At 33.8% G+C, this 14549-nt stretch overlaps 1 non-coding gene across 1 annotated transcript; it reads right to left on the bottom strand.

Annotated features, from left to right (window-relative positions):
- Positions 1–14241: 14241 nt before the first annotated feature.
- Positions 14242–14314, bottom strand: TRNAR-UCU (transfer RNA arginine (anticodon UCU)). The gene has a single exon. It is a non-coding gene; the product is annotated as a tRNA-Arg (tRNA).
- Between the last annotated feature and the right edge of the window lie 235 nt (positions 14315–14549).

Here is a 14549-nt window from a genome sequence, read left to right as displayed (position 1 = left end):
GCAGAAACTATGAAAAATGCGCACTACCCTCGCCGGGATTCACAATCCAGATCTACCAACTGCTAGCCAGATTTGCTTTCCAATTACACCACGAAGGCACGGGATAAGGATCGAGAAAATATTTTACAAGCATATTATGAAATTTTCATTTTAATTATATACGTTGTAATATTTTATTATTTAACAAATAGCTATATTTATTATTGGAGTGGCAACTCCATAGTTGTATTATTTATATCAACGCCATATTTCTTACGTTCCTCAGCAACGTAAGAAATTGTTAAAAATTATGATTCGGGAAGATTTAACTGCTAGTATATGCATGAAATATTTGTAAATAAAAGATTGTATTCAAATTATTTATCTCCATAAACTAAAAATAGAAGATCTAAAGAAACTAAGAAGATCAACTGTTAATTTATTAAATACTGCAAAATACGTTATACTCTTATAAAATTGGACGTTCCACCGAGATCCTGGATGTTAGGAGTGCAGTTACCAATTTCGATGGTGCTGGCCACCTAATCCCAGAAAAAATTATTTAGAAGGATGGCGGCTTAACGAATTAAACATTAAAACTTTTGAACAGCTAAAAGCTCTCATGCTGGTTGATCAAATTAAAAAGCGTACTTCTCCTGATTTAAAAGAACATTTTATAGATGAATGGACAACCATCATTTCACCTACTGAGATGGTTAAGAAAATTGAAGATTTTGAAGATGTGAGAAAAACAATAAAACCGAAATTTTCTGCCAATTAAACTCAGAAAATTAACAAAGGAACATTTAAACCGCGTTACAAAAATTTTGTGAAATACGTAGAGCATCCGCCTTATTTTAAGCATTATGATAAATGGGATGATTCAAAATACTAGAAAGATCACCGACAAAGAAGTCAGTTCCAAAACAAGAACCCAGAAAATTTATATGACAAAAATATCTATCACGTTGTTTCGAGTGCGGGTCATACGAACATTTTAAGCCTCAATGCCGTCGCTTAAAACCAAATGAAAAGGTAAATTGCGTATTTTCGAATGCTGATTTGTTAGAGACATATACAATCAATGGATTAGTTTATGGGTATGAAATGCTTATTCTTCGAGACACAGGAGCCACAGTAAATGTTATTTCTAGAAAATACATAGATAACGCAAAAATGACTGGAGAACATGTTTGGGTACAATATCTTTTAAATGACTATCTAGTGTGTCTACCGTTATCTGAAGTTGAAATTAATTGTAAATTTGGTCATATAAACACAAAGGCAGCTGTTGTTACAAATGATCCTGGCAGATACGTATTGGGTAAAAAACTGCTCAGTTGTTCAAAGATAAACAGTTCTTAAACTTAGAAAGGATAAATGCGGTTTTTACACGATCTCAAGGAAAACGATCTCGTGAAGAAGATCGAAATAGAGACACCAAAATGGGGAAACAAGAAGAACTGTCTGTTATTGAGACTGATGGAAGATATTTACGGCAAGCTAATTAGGAAGACAATGAGATTAAGAAAGTAATTAATGTTAATTCTAAGGAATTAATTGAATCTCAACATCAAAGCGGAGATCTAGCCTCATTGCTTGGCAAAGCCTCATTGCTTTGAAAATTTCAACAAGACAAATGATTTCAAAGTAAAAGAAAACGGGTCGTTGGTGAAAAAGAAAATAGATAAAAATGGAAATGAAAGATAATTAATTGTTATTCCTAAAAAATATAGGGATCAAATGCAGAACTATACATCTTTGATACAGAACCAAACAAATAATAGTGCTAAAACTCAGAGTAGTTTGGTCAATACTCACCCTCCTAATAGTAATAAAGTTTCTGTCAATGCTTCACAGAAATCTGACAGACAGTCTAAGCGTTAACCTCCTAGTATGAAAACTGACGTTATCGATATGGAAGTTGACTCATCTTATTCACCTGGTGATCCACCTTCTATGGATAGTGTATATGATTATTCCCCTACAAGTTCCCCAGTTCGTTCTTCTGCAAAAAGCAAAGATGTGTTTGACAGTTTGTTAACAGCAAATCAAAGAACTTCTGATAAAAGAACTCATGAAGGTGCTTCTAAAGCTAAGAAATTAAAAATACATTCAGAATCTAAGCACGCGTCAGAAAACTTAACAAAGAGGCATAAACATGATAAAGGATACTCAAAGTTGCCAAATTCAATAAGAATGCAAGTAACAGATAAGAACAAAAGTTCATCTTGCAAGGAGCAAAAGCTATCTGAAAAGAAAGAACTGACAAATTTAGCCGATTCTCATTTAAAAATTCTAGATGAGTTTTCAAGTTCTGCAGTTGAGATGCAAGTGAAGGAGAAGTTTTTAACGAAACTAAACAGACAAGAGCGAGTTGCTGAAGGAATAAAACTGCCACAAAAGCCTCTATTAACACTCGCCTGATTTCAATAAGGAGTTTATTTTGCAAACTGATGTTTCAGACTCTGCTATGGATGTCATTTTAGCTCACAAAGATGATCGAGACAATGAACATCCAGTATTAGACCTCAGTAAGAAACTGAAAAAAGTGCTCTACCACAGAAAAGGAATGCGCTGCCATAATATTCACTGTAAAGAAATTGCAATGTAATTTAGACGGGCATACTAAATTCCTCATCATGACCGATTATAATTCCCTAGTTTAGCTCATAATGTGAGTCTAAATCCACGACTTATGAGATGGGCACTAGTAGTACAACACTACAATTACACGGTCGTTTTTCGAAGTGGTAGAAACCATAAAAATGTAGACGCATTAAGTCTTACTCCCTGGCTTGATTAAAGGATTTGTTTCCCTATATAGATAAAAAATTAATTTATTCTTTCCTCTCTTCCTCACTGTATATTATTATGTTATATGTAGTATTTCAATTATGTAGATATTCTGCTGTTTTGAAAAAAATTGTAAGCTTTAATTTATAAAAATCCAAATTAAAGTTGATTTGTTGATCCTTATCCTGACAAGCCGATGAAAGTTATCTACTATATTTGCCTGCAGATCTTCCAGGATCTGCTCAAGTGAAGAAGGCGTGTCCAGCAATCGTCCAAAAAGCAAGTTACAAGCAGATGAATGTCACAGCCAAAAATCATTTGCAATGGAGCAATTTCAGTGCTTTTTCTTACAGCAATCTTATACACTAGCAAGAATAATATCAGCTTTTGGTCTCAGTCCTGCTGGCTCTGAGATACGAACAGAAAAAGCAAATCTCTCTACCATGCCGTCCGACTGTGAATGTAAAAGAGTCACTATATTCTTTTCTATACCAAGGATTCTACACATTCCATTCAGTTCCACCATGTGAGATGAAGAAGTGATAGACGGATGATCTAAGGGACTGAAAATATCCAAAGCAATCCTTTTTAAATCATGATCCTACGTAGAAGAGCTGTAATCTTTCTCGCATATGTGTTTGAGGACCTTTTCGATCTCCACACACAATCAAAGGATATGTTCTCAGTTCTGAGTATCTCAGTTCATCATGGCTCCAGGGATGGTTCAATCTGTGTTCAATCTGTTAAGGATTCTGTGTTAATTTTTCTGATAAATGGAACTTCAAAGCCATATATTTCCTCGGGTTTCGGACAATGTGTACATTTTTCTGCACAAAATCTTCTTGAAAGGTCATCAGCAGCCCAGTGAAATATTTCTTTGATCTGTCGAATTTCCATGGAGTATTTCGGTCGGAGATAAGCTAACACAGGAACGGAAGTCAAAGCATCCTTCAGGCTTTTAAATTATTATTCCAATTTAGTTCCACGAGAATTTTAACTTTTCTTCTATTATGTGCTGGTGATATGAGACAAATCCTAAGAGTGCAGAGACCTAGAAAGCTTCTTAACTGTTAAACGTCTTTCAGTGAGACAGCAGTCACAAAAAGCTTTGATTTTCTCAGACTGTGCATACATTTTCGGCGGAGAGATTATGATCGAGACACCTAACTTCTCGACGAAATAATTTAAATTTCGCAGGACTGAGTTTTAATGTAGCTTCTCTAAACTTCTGTAATACTCTTCGTATATTTCTCAAAAGCTCTTCAGAAGTGTGTTCTCTTCTATTGATGTCTTCGAGATACACAACGCATACCTCATATGATAATTCTTTTGAAACTGTCTCCATTAGAAGTTCGAAAGTCGTTAGAGTATTCCTCTGTCCAAAAGGTATTATTTAAATTGTCAGAATCCCTCGTCGTAGTAAATGCAGTTTTATCACAAATTTTGGGCTCGATTTCTCTTTGACAGTAGCCGCTCTTCAAATCCAAAGAGGAACACCGTTTATTTATTTCCTGCTAACACGTCCGAGGTGTAGGTGTCATCTATTCTAGGTAAAAAATAACTGTATTTTTCTATAATATAGACATCTGTAATAATAGACTCAAAATCGCATGGTCTTTCTTTCGAACTAAGATAACAGATTACTAGGCCCAAAGACTATACTTGTGTTAGATTCGTTCAATAATATTGTTGCGGGCGTACGGGTTCGTAATAAACTGAATGCACATGTCGGATAATAGGCCAATAAAAACTTATTTTTATCAAAAGAAATATTTCAGAACTCTGGAATTTTCCACAAAAATATTCGTACAAGTGTTCACATTATCACATATTCTAATCAATAGTTACACCTCAAACTACTAAGAACTTTAAACCCAAGTGTTATTACCCAACGAAACTCACGAGGTTTATAAGGGGTTGACACCCCTTCCAAACCAAATGTCTTTATTATTAACATTCTGAATAGTCTCCACTTTCAAGGCATGCAGTATAACATTCTTCAGATCCCCATTACCTGCCATCCAGAGTGCTTGTTGTATATCAACATCCCTAATAACATCCACAAAATATTGGAGACTCAAGTGTGTTGTCGATTTCTTGGTCACAAATGGCAAATGATTTAATTTTTCACAGTAAGTTTCTAATTTTTAAACGTTAACTCTGTTTTTGTTATTGGATTTTAAATTGCAGTAGGTGATAATCCTTAGAAATGTTCGACCAAATTGTAATTCTTAGAAATTAAGGGGGTCAACATCTGAATGTTTCTAAACTAGAAGAGTATGTAAGGTGTCAGCAGTCTCTCCTTGTAAAGAAATTTAAAACTTTGGTGACCGCGTGAAATTATTTCAGTAGCGTGTTGTATACATTCTCACATAATTTCCCATTATACGGCAAGAGCTTGAAAACGGAAAGAGAAGAATGTACCGGGACGTTATTTATATACCCAATAAGTTCTAAGTCGAGATGCTGTTTGCAGATGATGCGAGCTTCAAACATTTTTTTCTCTAATCTTTCAATGTTTTTCTTGAATTTCTAGTTAACAGCAGAAATTTCTCGAATAACATTCTTTATCTCTTTCTCTTTCTCAATTTTCCTCTCCAGGGGCTATTTTCTCATTCTTAGCATTCACAATTTCCTCTTTTACAGGAGAAATGCCTTCTTTTATTCCTGCGACATTTGTTTCTCCTTCTTTTCTTATCTCAGAGAGAACCGAACGTGGTGCCTTCCTTTATTTTAACAGCATTAGCTTCTACTGTATTCTTCATTTCAATGTAAGTTAAGGCAGTCATTTCTATGATAGCTTTCAACTGTTCTTCCATTTTCCCGGTTATCAGCATTGAAAGAAATCCAATAAACAGTTTAGATGAGCAAAGTGAAACAATTTGTTAAAAATAATAATGGCTCATAGAAAAATAAATAACTATAAACAGCTTATGGATAACGCGTAGGCAAATCAAATTTTCTTAGCATTCGAAAAATATCGTAAATTACCTACATCACTCTCAGGATAAATGCAATTTAGCTGACGCTTTGAACAGCACTCTCAGAATCTAATTAACAACTGAGACGTCCCTACTCTCGGAGCGATATTTATATGATATCGTACACGGTTTTTGAAGTTTCGGGGAAACTCAGTTGTAGGGCTTGGAAAATGCATTTTTCTAAAACTCCCAGAAATTCGCGAAGTTGGCAAAATTCACTAAAAGTCTATAAGATCTGTCAGAACTTCTTTTGCTAATATCTTGTATTTTAATTGAACTATTTTAACAATTCAAACATCTATGGATTCGGAATTAAAACTTTTTATAAAAGGAATTGATATTTATATTCAAAATGTGTGCTCACACATTCATTTACACACAAAATGATCCTTAAAATTGTTTTCTTAAATGCAAAATTTAAACAAATAAATATTTAAAACTATACACTATTAGAACAACATACATAAACAACAATGCAATCAAAAGAATTTTAATATTTACATGTGTGTAATCATATAATTTGCAGTCGCAAAGCTAAAGAATAGATAAATAAAATTCTAACTTAAATTTGTAATAGTTTCTTAACTTTCAATTTAAAAATGGGTAAGTCTCATTCTTTCTGTCCTAAAAATAGTAGCTGTTTATAATATTTCCTCTAAACTGTGTCATTTCAAATTTAACCCATATCATACGATTCTTTCACCAAGCTTGCACGCGCTGACTTGCAATCAGCCAATAAATAATTTCAAATTTCGTAATCAAAATTTGTAATATTCAGTAGGGAAACTGTAAACTGAAATTAAATTTTACTAAACCACGCTTTCATCTTGAACACGTCGCATTCGCAATCCGGCTCTCTCTGTAAGTAAATTGCTGTCACGGTTTCCCATCTTACGCAGCGTCTTCAAAAATATAAGATGTCCTTCAAAAACAAGCATACTTACAGCTCCAAGTTATGTGTGATTGTGTATATTGCTGTAAATATTTAAATCCTTTTGGCTGCCCCCTTTTTTTTCCATGTATTGGAGTATTTTATTTGTTTACTGTGTTTAGGATAGTTTTGGAGTTAATTTGAGTTTAACTAATTTGTGGCTACATATTTTGTACTCGAGTATTTATTTCTCATATAAAATTATAAATCTCTCAATTCTGAGAGTAATAAAGTTTGAATTTTAGAAACAGATCCACCAGAACGAGAGATATAGGCACTTTTTGTCGTCAAATTGGCCATCTTTGTCTCTTTCTCCCCAATCTGGCGATTTTCTATAAGATTTGCAAAAACATATTTTCGAAGCCCTATGATCGCTTCTTTCAGAAGATTTCAAAAGCCATGCTAGAGTATATAATTACGGATCGAGAAGCTAGGGAGTTACTTCTTAACCAACTATGATAGTTAGCGGTTAGCTGTAATGCGATCTAAGGTTTAGCATGAAAATGGTTTACAGAATTTACGTTATTTTTTTTTCGTGCTAAGAAATAACGTGTGTTTATTGTGCTGTGTATGTTACTTATTGTGCATCATGTTGTTTTTAAAATAAATTGTTCATTTCTTCCTGTCTGTCTATACTGTTTATACGGAAACCCGCAGATCATAGTAATATTAAGAATAAAAGAAAGGTTTAACCGGGCTTGATAACTGCCGTTATATTCATACACACATACACGTGCGCGCGCATATATATATGCGTATGTGTGTAACGATTTAATTTTGTAGTGATGTGTATAATCTTCAATAATTATTGTGGCAGATTTACGGTAATTATAATACTCAGAAATTATTACTTGTTTTAGGTTTGGGAGGCTTATCTAAGTCGATATTTCACACACTCGTACATTACGAAATGGAAATTAACTTGCAGCTGGAAACTCTTTAACTCATCTAAGAAATCCCACTTTATCAGCAACATTTTTACTACTATCACAACTACATCGGTCTTATAAAATGAAGTATACCTTATATTTATAGAAGAAAACTTGCATATAAATTTGAATATACTCTATTATGTGATGCATTTAATTGTTAAATAAAAACACCATAACTATAAATAAACTCTATTTTTACTTTTATTTTTCAGATCATGATTGACTGAAGACAATTAAAAGATGGTACTCGCATTTTTATTTCAAACAAGTATTTTTAATTCTTATATATGTTAATCTTGTTTCTTTCTCTATTTAGTCTTACTTTGAAACTATGAAATTAAATGATAAAAAAGTTCTGTCCTGTAATATTTCTTATCAGATTTAAATAAAATTTCATAAATACTTAATATGAATCATTTTTCAGTATTCAAAGAACAACACATATGTTGCAAATTTAAAAAGCTATAAAACCTTCGTGTCTGGAAGTATAAATTTATATTCGAAATTATTTGAATACTAATTTATTTTAACACTGGAAAGCAGGTTGAATTATCATTGTTCTGAAAAGCGTTTTTCTACTTTTAAATTGTGTGGAGGACAATAAAAGACTTTATACACATTTTTTTTTTTTTTTTTTTTTTTTTTTTTTTTTTTTTTTTTTTTTGGTACAGAAGGTACCATACCTTCAAATGCTCGAAATGAGATAAAATTAAATCGATTTGTAGATAAGTCGATTTGGGGGGGGGGGAATAAATATGAAGTTTTCTTTTAACCTAGTAGCAAAATACAGAGGCTACTTAAGCTTATTATATCAAGTGATATACGAGGTATAATGAACTCTAATCATTATTCTATAACCTTAGATGGTAACCAGGCTCGTTCCAGATACTGCGCCTATGCGAGCAGAACGGAAATATGTTCTACGTGTTACTAAGAGAGCTCCGCCAGCGAGTGATTTTTTGTCTGCCGAGGACAGGTGTGACGGATGACATCATGACCAGTATTTTTCGTATCTGAATACGTCAGCAACTCGGAAATTTATTGATATTTTTTAGTGTTCAAACTACAATTTGTGCGTCTTCGTGAGTTGTGATAGCGATGTGATTAAAAGAATGATGTATCGCTAACACTATCTTACTTGCGACTAGGATATTGATGATTTCACAAAGGTCAAGTCAAAAAGAAGCCTCCCGTTACAAATGGTTAGAAACAAATATTTTAATTACACATATTTTACCTATGATACATTAAATAAAACTTTAAGTATTTAAGTTTCTTATCACATATTATAGATGCTGTATGTGAGATCCTTTGTCATGCACTCTGTACTCCAAGCGACAATGCGTAGATCACCTGGCCTCTAAAACTACCAGGTATCATTACTTACGATTTGGAGAAGGGGCTATAAGGTATTTCTCCCGCTTTCTTAGCATGCAGGTCATCACATTCGGCCCGTATTCGAGAGGTCTGTGATTCGAGTCTAGGCGAGGGCATTGCTCATTTTTCATGTCTCCTGCTTCGAAATAACCTAATGTCTCTACGGTGGCGCCCGAACTAAAAAAGGTGGTGGATGATGATTCTCCACCACCAGAATTTGGCGACTAGTGTCCCATAATCCCCAGTCTCCCTTTAAAAGGGGGAGTATATAAGGTATTTCTCCCGCCTTCTTGGCATGCCTTCATGATGTAATGGTCAGCACACTAGGCGCGTATTCGAGAGGTGCGTGGTTCGAGTCCAGGCGAGGACATTGCTCATTTTTCATGTCTCTTGCTTCAAAATAACCTAATTTCTCTACAGGGAAACAGTGAATTTTTGTTAAAAAACGTAGTATTTTCGTGTCCCCATTATCATTCGACCAACCTCAAAATCTGCGTTGTTTGTGCTTTCTCATTAATCACACTGGATATGCTTCAGTATCTGTTGGATATAGAACAAAGCACTGCAAAGTGTAACAAGATGGATATTTAAAGTTTGCTTTATTACATCAGAGGCAAATATGGATCAGTTACAATATTTACTGTAATCACCTATAAAAAGAAGAAATTTTTTTTAATTAACTCTGCGCTGTGCAACACTATCTGGCATTGATTCTGTAATTTCTCAAGTTTAGTTTATAGATGCTGGTGACCATGCTCATAACACAGTTTCACTTCGATGATGCCGAACAGAAGCATTCGTATGATCTAAACATATATTAGCTGAAGAGAGGACTGTGATCGCATTGGCAGTGTAAGACCATAGATATCTTGCATACACGGAATTAGCATCGCAAATTCTGATATTGGCTACATGTGGCCGCTATTATCATAACTACAAATCTGCGTCTGGTACACCAAAAAAGTATGTTTAGAAAATATTCGATAGTAGATCATCGATTTTTTTCCTTGTGTGATCATTATATCATGATGTTTCAGAGTTAATATCAATGGTATCTTAATTCCACACCGACGAGATCCGTGATAATGCTAATCCCTAGTGGATAAAGAAACAAGCAACCTAGTGTCGTTTCCAGATTCTCCGCTAATTATTAGTACCCTGTATCAAAAGCAGTACTGATCACGCAACACAGTACTCTTCTATTCGTCAGGCCAAGTACACCTCTGATATGACATCATTGAAGTTTTTCACAATGATGGCGAACCTTTTTGGGGCCGCGCGCAAAAAACCTTTTTTTTTTCGGGGGGGGGAAGGCGTGCTCAAAACCTCTTTGATTAAATCCCCATCGGAAAGCGGTTTACCATGTTTTAACAAGCACAGTGAAATTTGAAAGCTGGCCGTTGTTAGATAGTTTGTTTTTGAAAGATAATTGCAAAAACCAACTTTCTGGTAATTATAATTCCTTAATTTCCCTTCAATAAACACCTACCGTTCAGCTTCATCAAGTTCGGGAACAATCTTGTGGTTGGTGTTAAAGTGCGTATGACCTGGATGTACGACACACAACACTTTCCCCGCACAGAATGCATAATAATAATGCTTTCCTATTGCGTTGAATAACTCCAAATGATTCTGTCCAGAGGTCTCTTGAAATGATCTTCCACTAGCAATGTTTAATTTTGCCTTTTTTGCTGAAGTCATTTGTGGGGGTCCAAGACCGTTGGACCATTCAAGACCGGGACAGCACTAACCGTTAACCCGGGACATCTCTTTTCTAAACTTCTAGCTTTAGATTTCAAAAGCTCCTTTTCGGCTATGCTGGGCTTAGCTGAGTGCATGTCAGTAAGCTTGGTTTGTCTACTAAACTTTCGTTTTTTGCTATATTATCAAATTGCATGTTTTTACATTCATACATTCCGTTTAAGATATTAAATAAGAATTATTCATAAGTTACCTCAAAATGCTCAGATCTGAAAACTGGAATCTATTTAACAATGAAAGTATTAAAACTCAGCAGCAGTCTGCAATAAACTTGAATTCGTTTAGCAAACATTAGCTGCTTCAACTTTGGCGTATTCTTTGCCATGTAACAAGTCATATGATTGGCCCAAACAATTTAAACGTCATAAACTCGGTCAATAAATATCATTTATATGGCGATATATGAAAATCTTATATCTAGGCTTAGGCAATATATGAAAATCTTATATCTAGGCTATGCCACTGGCATTATGCGATAAGTAAGCGAAACGTTCAAGAATAGACTGAAACACTTATATATGTTACATAGTATAATTTATTGCGATTATCGATTAAGGATATTTTAGTCGCGTAGCGGCTGATGAGGCTCTGCGTGCCGACTGTGGCACGCGTGCCATAGGTTCATCATCACTGGCCTAGGCTATGGGATTGGATTGGATTGGATTATTCAGTTATGGTAAAGTACACGAGGGCTATCTGTCTAAAGGGAGGGATGCCATCGCGGAGCACTTTCTAAGGGAAACTGCCTCGTATACACGTTACACATGGGGAAAACCAAGAAAACGCCCATGCAGCCAGCCCGTTCGCGGGATTCGAACCTCGGACCGAACTAGCAGTGTTCAGCGTCTTTACCGCTCGGCCGCTGGTGGGCACCATAGGATAGGAAGAAATCTTCCTGAATAGGACAGCGACTTAGAGATTTTCGCCAGCCAATCTACAAATAATGATTCATTTCGGTATTGAGATCTATTCAGATCTCCCTGTAGAGGGTCGAACTGCCAAACACAGAAAATTATAGTACTGAATGCAGCTTGTAGTGAGGCTGGTACTTCATGACGTCGCGTGGAGGTAATCAGTGTGTTTTGATATTCATTTACTATCTCCATTACCCTGTAAAGCGAATGCCATTTCTTTCCATGGATTATTGTCTCAAACTTGATATACAGTATCTGCATCGCATCGCATTTCTTCGTCATCAATATAAAATTTATATACTTCTGAAACTTTATAGAGATTACCGTACACTCCGACATATAACGCGCACTTTTAATACAAAATATACGATCGAAATTTACGGCTGTGCGTTATACGTGAATGTAAATATGATAGATTGAAAAATAAGTGAAAGATTGAGCACACAAAAATTCGATTTCTATATGTACACCACGGGGGGGGGGGAAATGGGACAGTTCCTATATCTCTCGTTCTACTGGGCCAATTGACGAAATTCAAACTGCGTTTTTCATGTCTCAAAAGCGTATATTATTAGGATATATATTATATTTATATATAGCGTAATTCTAACATAGGTATTTTGACACAAAATCGGACTTTTCCTGAAATAACATATCATTTTTTTTCCATATTTCGATTCTACGACTCAAATTATGCCTAAATATTGTATTTTGTAAAATTTGGTTAGAAAACTTACCGAGAAATTCAAAAATTTATCCTGGCGGATATTTTTTCAGTTTTCGTCAAGAAAGATTTATTTGGAAAACTTCTTATTTTATAGCAACCTATTTTCCTTTTCTTTTTTTCACTGTAGAGGAGCGGGAAAAAAGACATCCTTCAGTCTTTCAAATAATTTTTAACAAAGTGCGTAAATCAGATTTCCATTATTATCGCTTATAATTAAATATGCCGAATTTCAAAACGCGCCAAAATGTAAATTCACGTATATGTTAGGAAATTTTGAATAAAAAACTGTTATTTTTTGCAGGTATGCTTAAAAATACAACTTTAAAGTGATTGTAAAAATTTTGTAGGTTATAATTCAAATTTGTTTTTGAAAAATTTATAAAAGATATTTAAAAATACAAATTTTAAAAATAAATCATAAAAATATGTGAATTATATTTGGAATTAAGCCCAGATTTCGAATTCTAGAAAAAGGAATCAAGTTCGTTACCCGAATATGGGAAATTGGAAGTCCGACTTTTAAATTTCAAATTTGTTTTAGTATCTATTTCATAATTTGTAAAACTTTAACGAATTTTTGATTAACAAACTTAACGATTTCAAAGCAAGCAATGGCAAGACTGTACAGAAAAAAGCACTTTTATCTCCAGCGGGGAAGACTGTTTATCGCAAATTTTAAAAATATGCTGTTTTTAAATATTTTGTGATATTGCTGTTGAATTGAATAATGTTTAAATGTGAAGAACAGGATATTTATAACACAAAAACGTTAAAAAAACGCTTCTTTGAAACTCGTATAAAATCTGAAAGCTTTCAGCTATTTTATTAGCTTTGTTTTAATATTATTTAATATTATTTATTATTTAATTCCTTTTAATTTTCGTTTAATTTTATCACGAAGTCTCAAAATGCAAACTTTAAAGTTGGTGTTGGTGTATTTAATTATGGCAAAGCACACGAGGGCTATCTGCCTAAGGGAAGGTATGCCTTCATGGAGGACTTTCTAAGAGAAACTGGCTCTTATACACGACTTTAAAGTTGGATTTATTCTCTGTTTTTTAATTCTCCCATTCTCATGTCATTCCTACGCAATTTATATCGTAGAGAATTTCATGCGATCGCTTATTCAATTTACGATTTATTAGAGAATTGGGAGCTTACCAGTAAGACAATCAAAAAAATTTTCAATTAAATTTTATGACTCGATAAACTACAGTGATATAAAAATAACATAATTTGTATAATTAAAATAAATAATAAATAAACCATACCTGGGAAATAACAGTACGAAAAGAACTTCACGATATTCCGATAAACAGTCTTCCCCACTGGAGATAAAAGTGCTTTTTTCTGTAAAGTGTTGCCATTGCTTGCTTTGAAATCATTGAGTTTGTTAATCAAAAATTCGTTAAAGTTTTACAAAATATGAAATAGGTTCTAAAACAAATTTGAAATTTAAAACTTGGACTTCCAATTGCCCATATTCGGATAACGAACTTGATTCCTTCCTCTAGAATTCAAAATCTAGGCTTAATTCCAAATATAATTCTCACATTTTTATGATTTATTTTTAAAATTTATATTTTTAAATATCTTTTATGAATTTTTTGAAAACAAATTTGAATTATAATTTATACAATTTTTACAATCACTTTAAAGTAGTCGTATTTCTAAGCATACTTGCAAATATTAGAGTTTTTTATTTCCTAAGATATACGTGAATTTACATTTTGAAATTCGGCATGTTTAATTATAAGCGATAATAACGGATATGTGATTTACGAAGTTTATTAAAAAGTTAGTTGAAAGACTAAGGATGTCTTTTCAGGTTATCAACTGCCTGCATCCCTGCCGGGATTCGAACCCGGGACCTTTGGATTAGAAGTCCAACGCGCTATCCACTGCGCTACAGACACAACTAAACCGGGCGTTGAAACTTTATTTAAACAAAGGGAGAAAGTGGGAGAAAAATAAATTTTTTATAGATGGAAAATTTTAATGTTGACATACATAAAAGGAATTAAATTTTAAGAGCATCAATCACACATAATTGAATTCAAGGAAGAAGATAAATAATCCCGCATAAGAAATATAACATAAATTTCTCTCCACCCCAAAGTGAAAACAGTGCACATTTAAAAGCTGTTTTAA

Source organism: Stegodyphus dumicola, chromosome 12, assembly GCF_044657685.1.
Source record: "Stegodyphus dumicola isolate Sdum_Otavi_A_Nest chromosome 12, ASM4465768v1".
NCBI lineage: Eukaryota > Metazoa > Arthropoda > Arachnida > Araneae > Eresidae > Stegodyphus > Stegodyphus dumicola.
The sequence above is the reverse complement of the archived record's forward strand: the minus strand, read 5'-3'. Positions and strand labels throughout refer to the sequence as shown.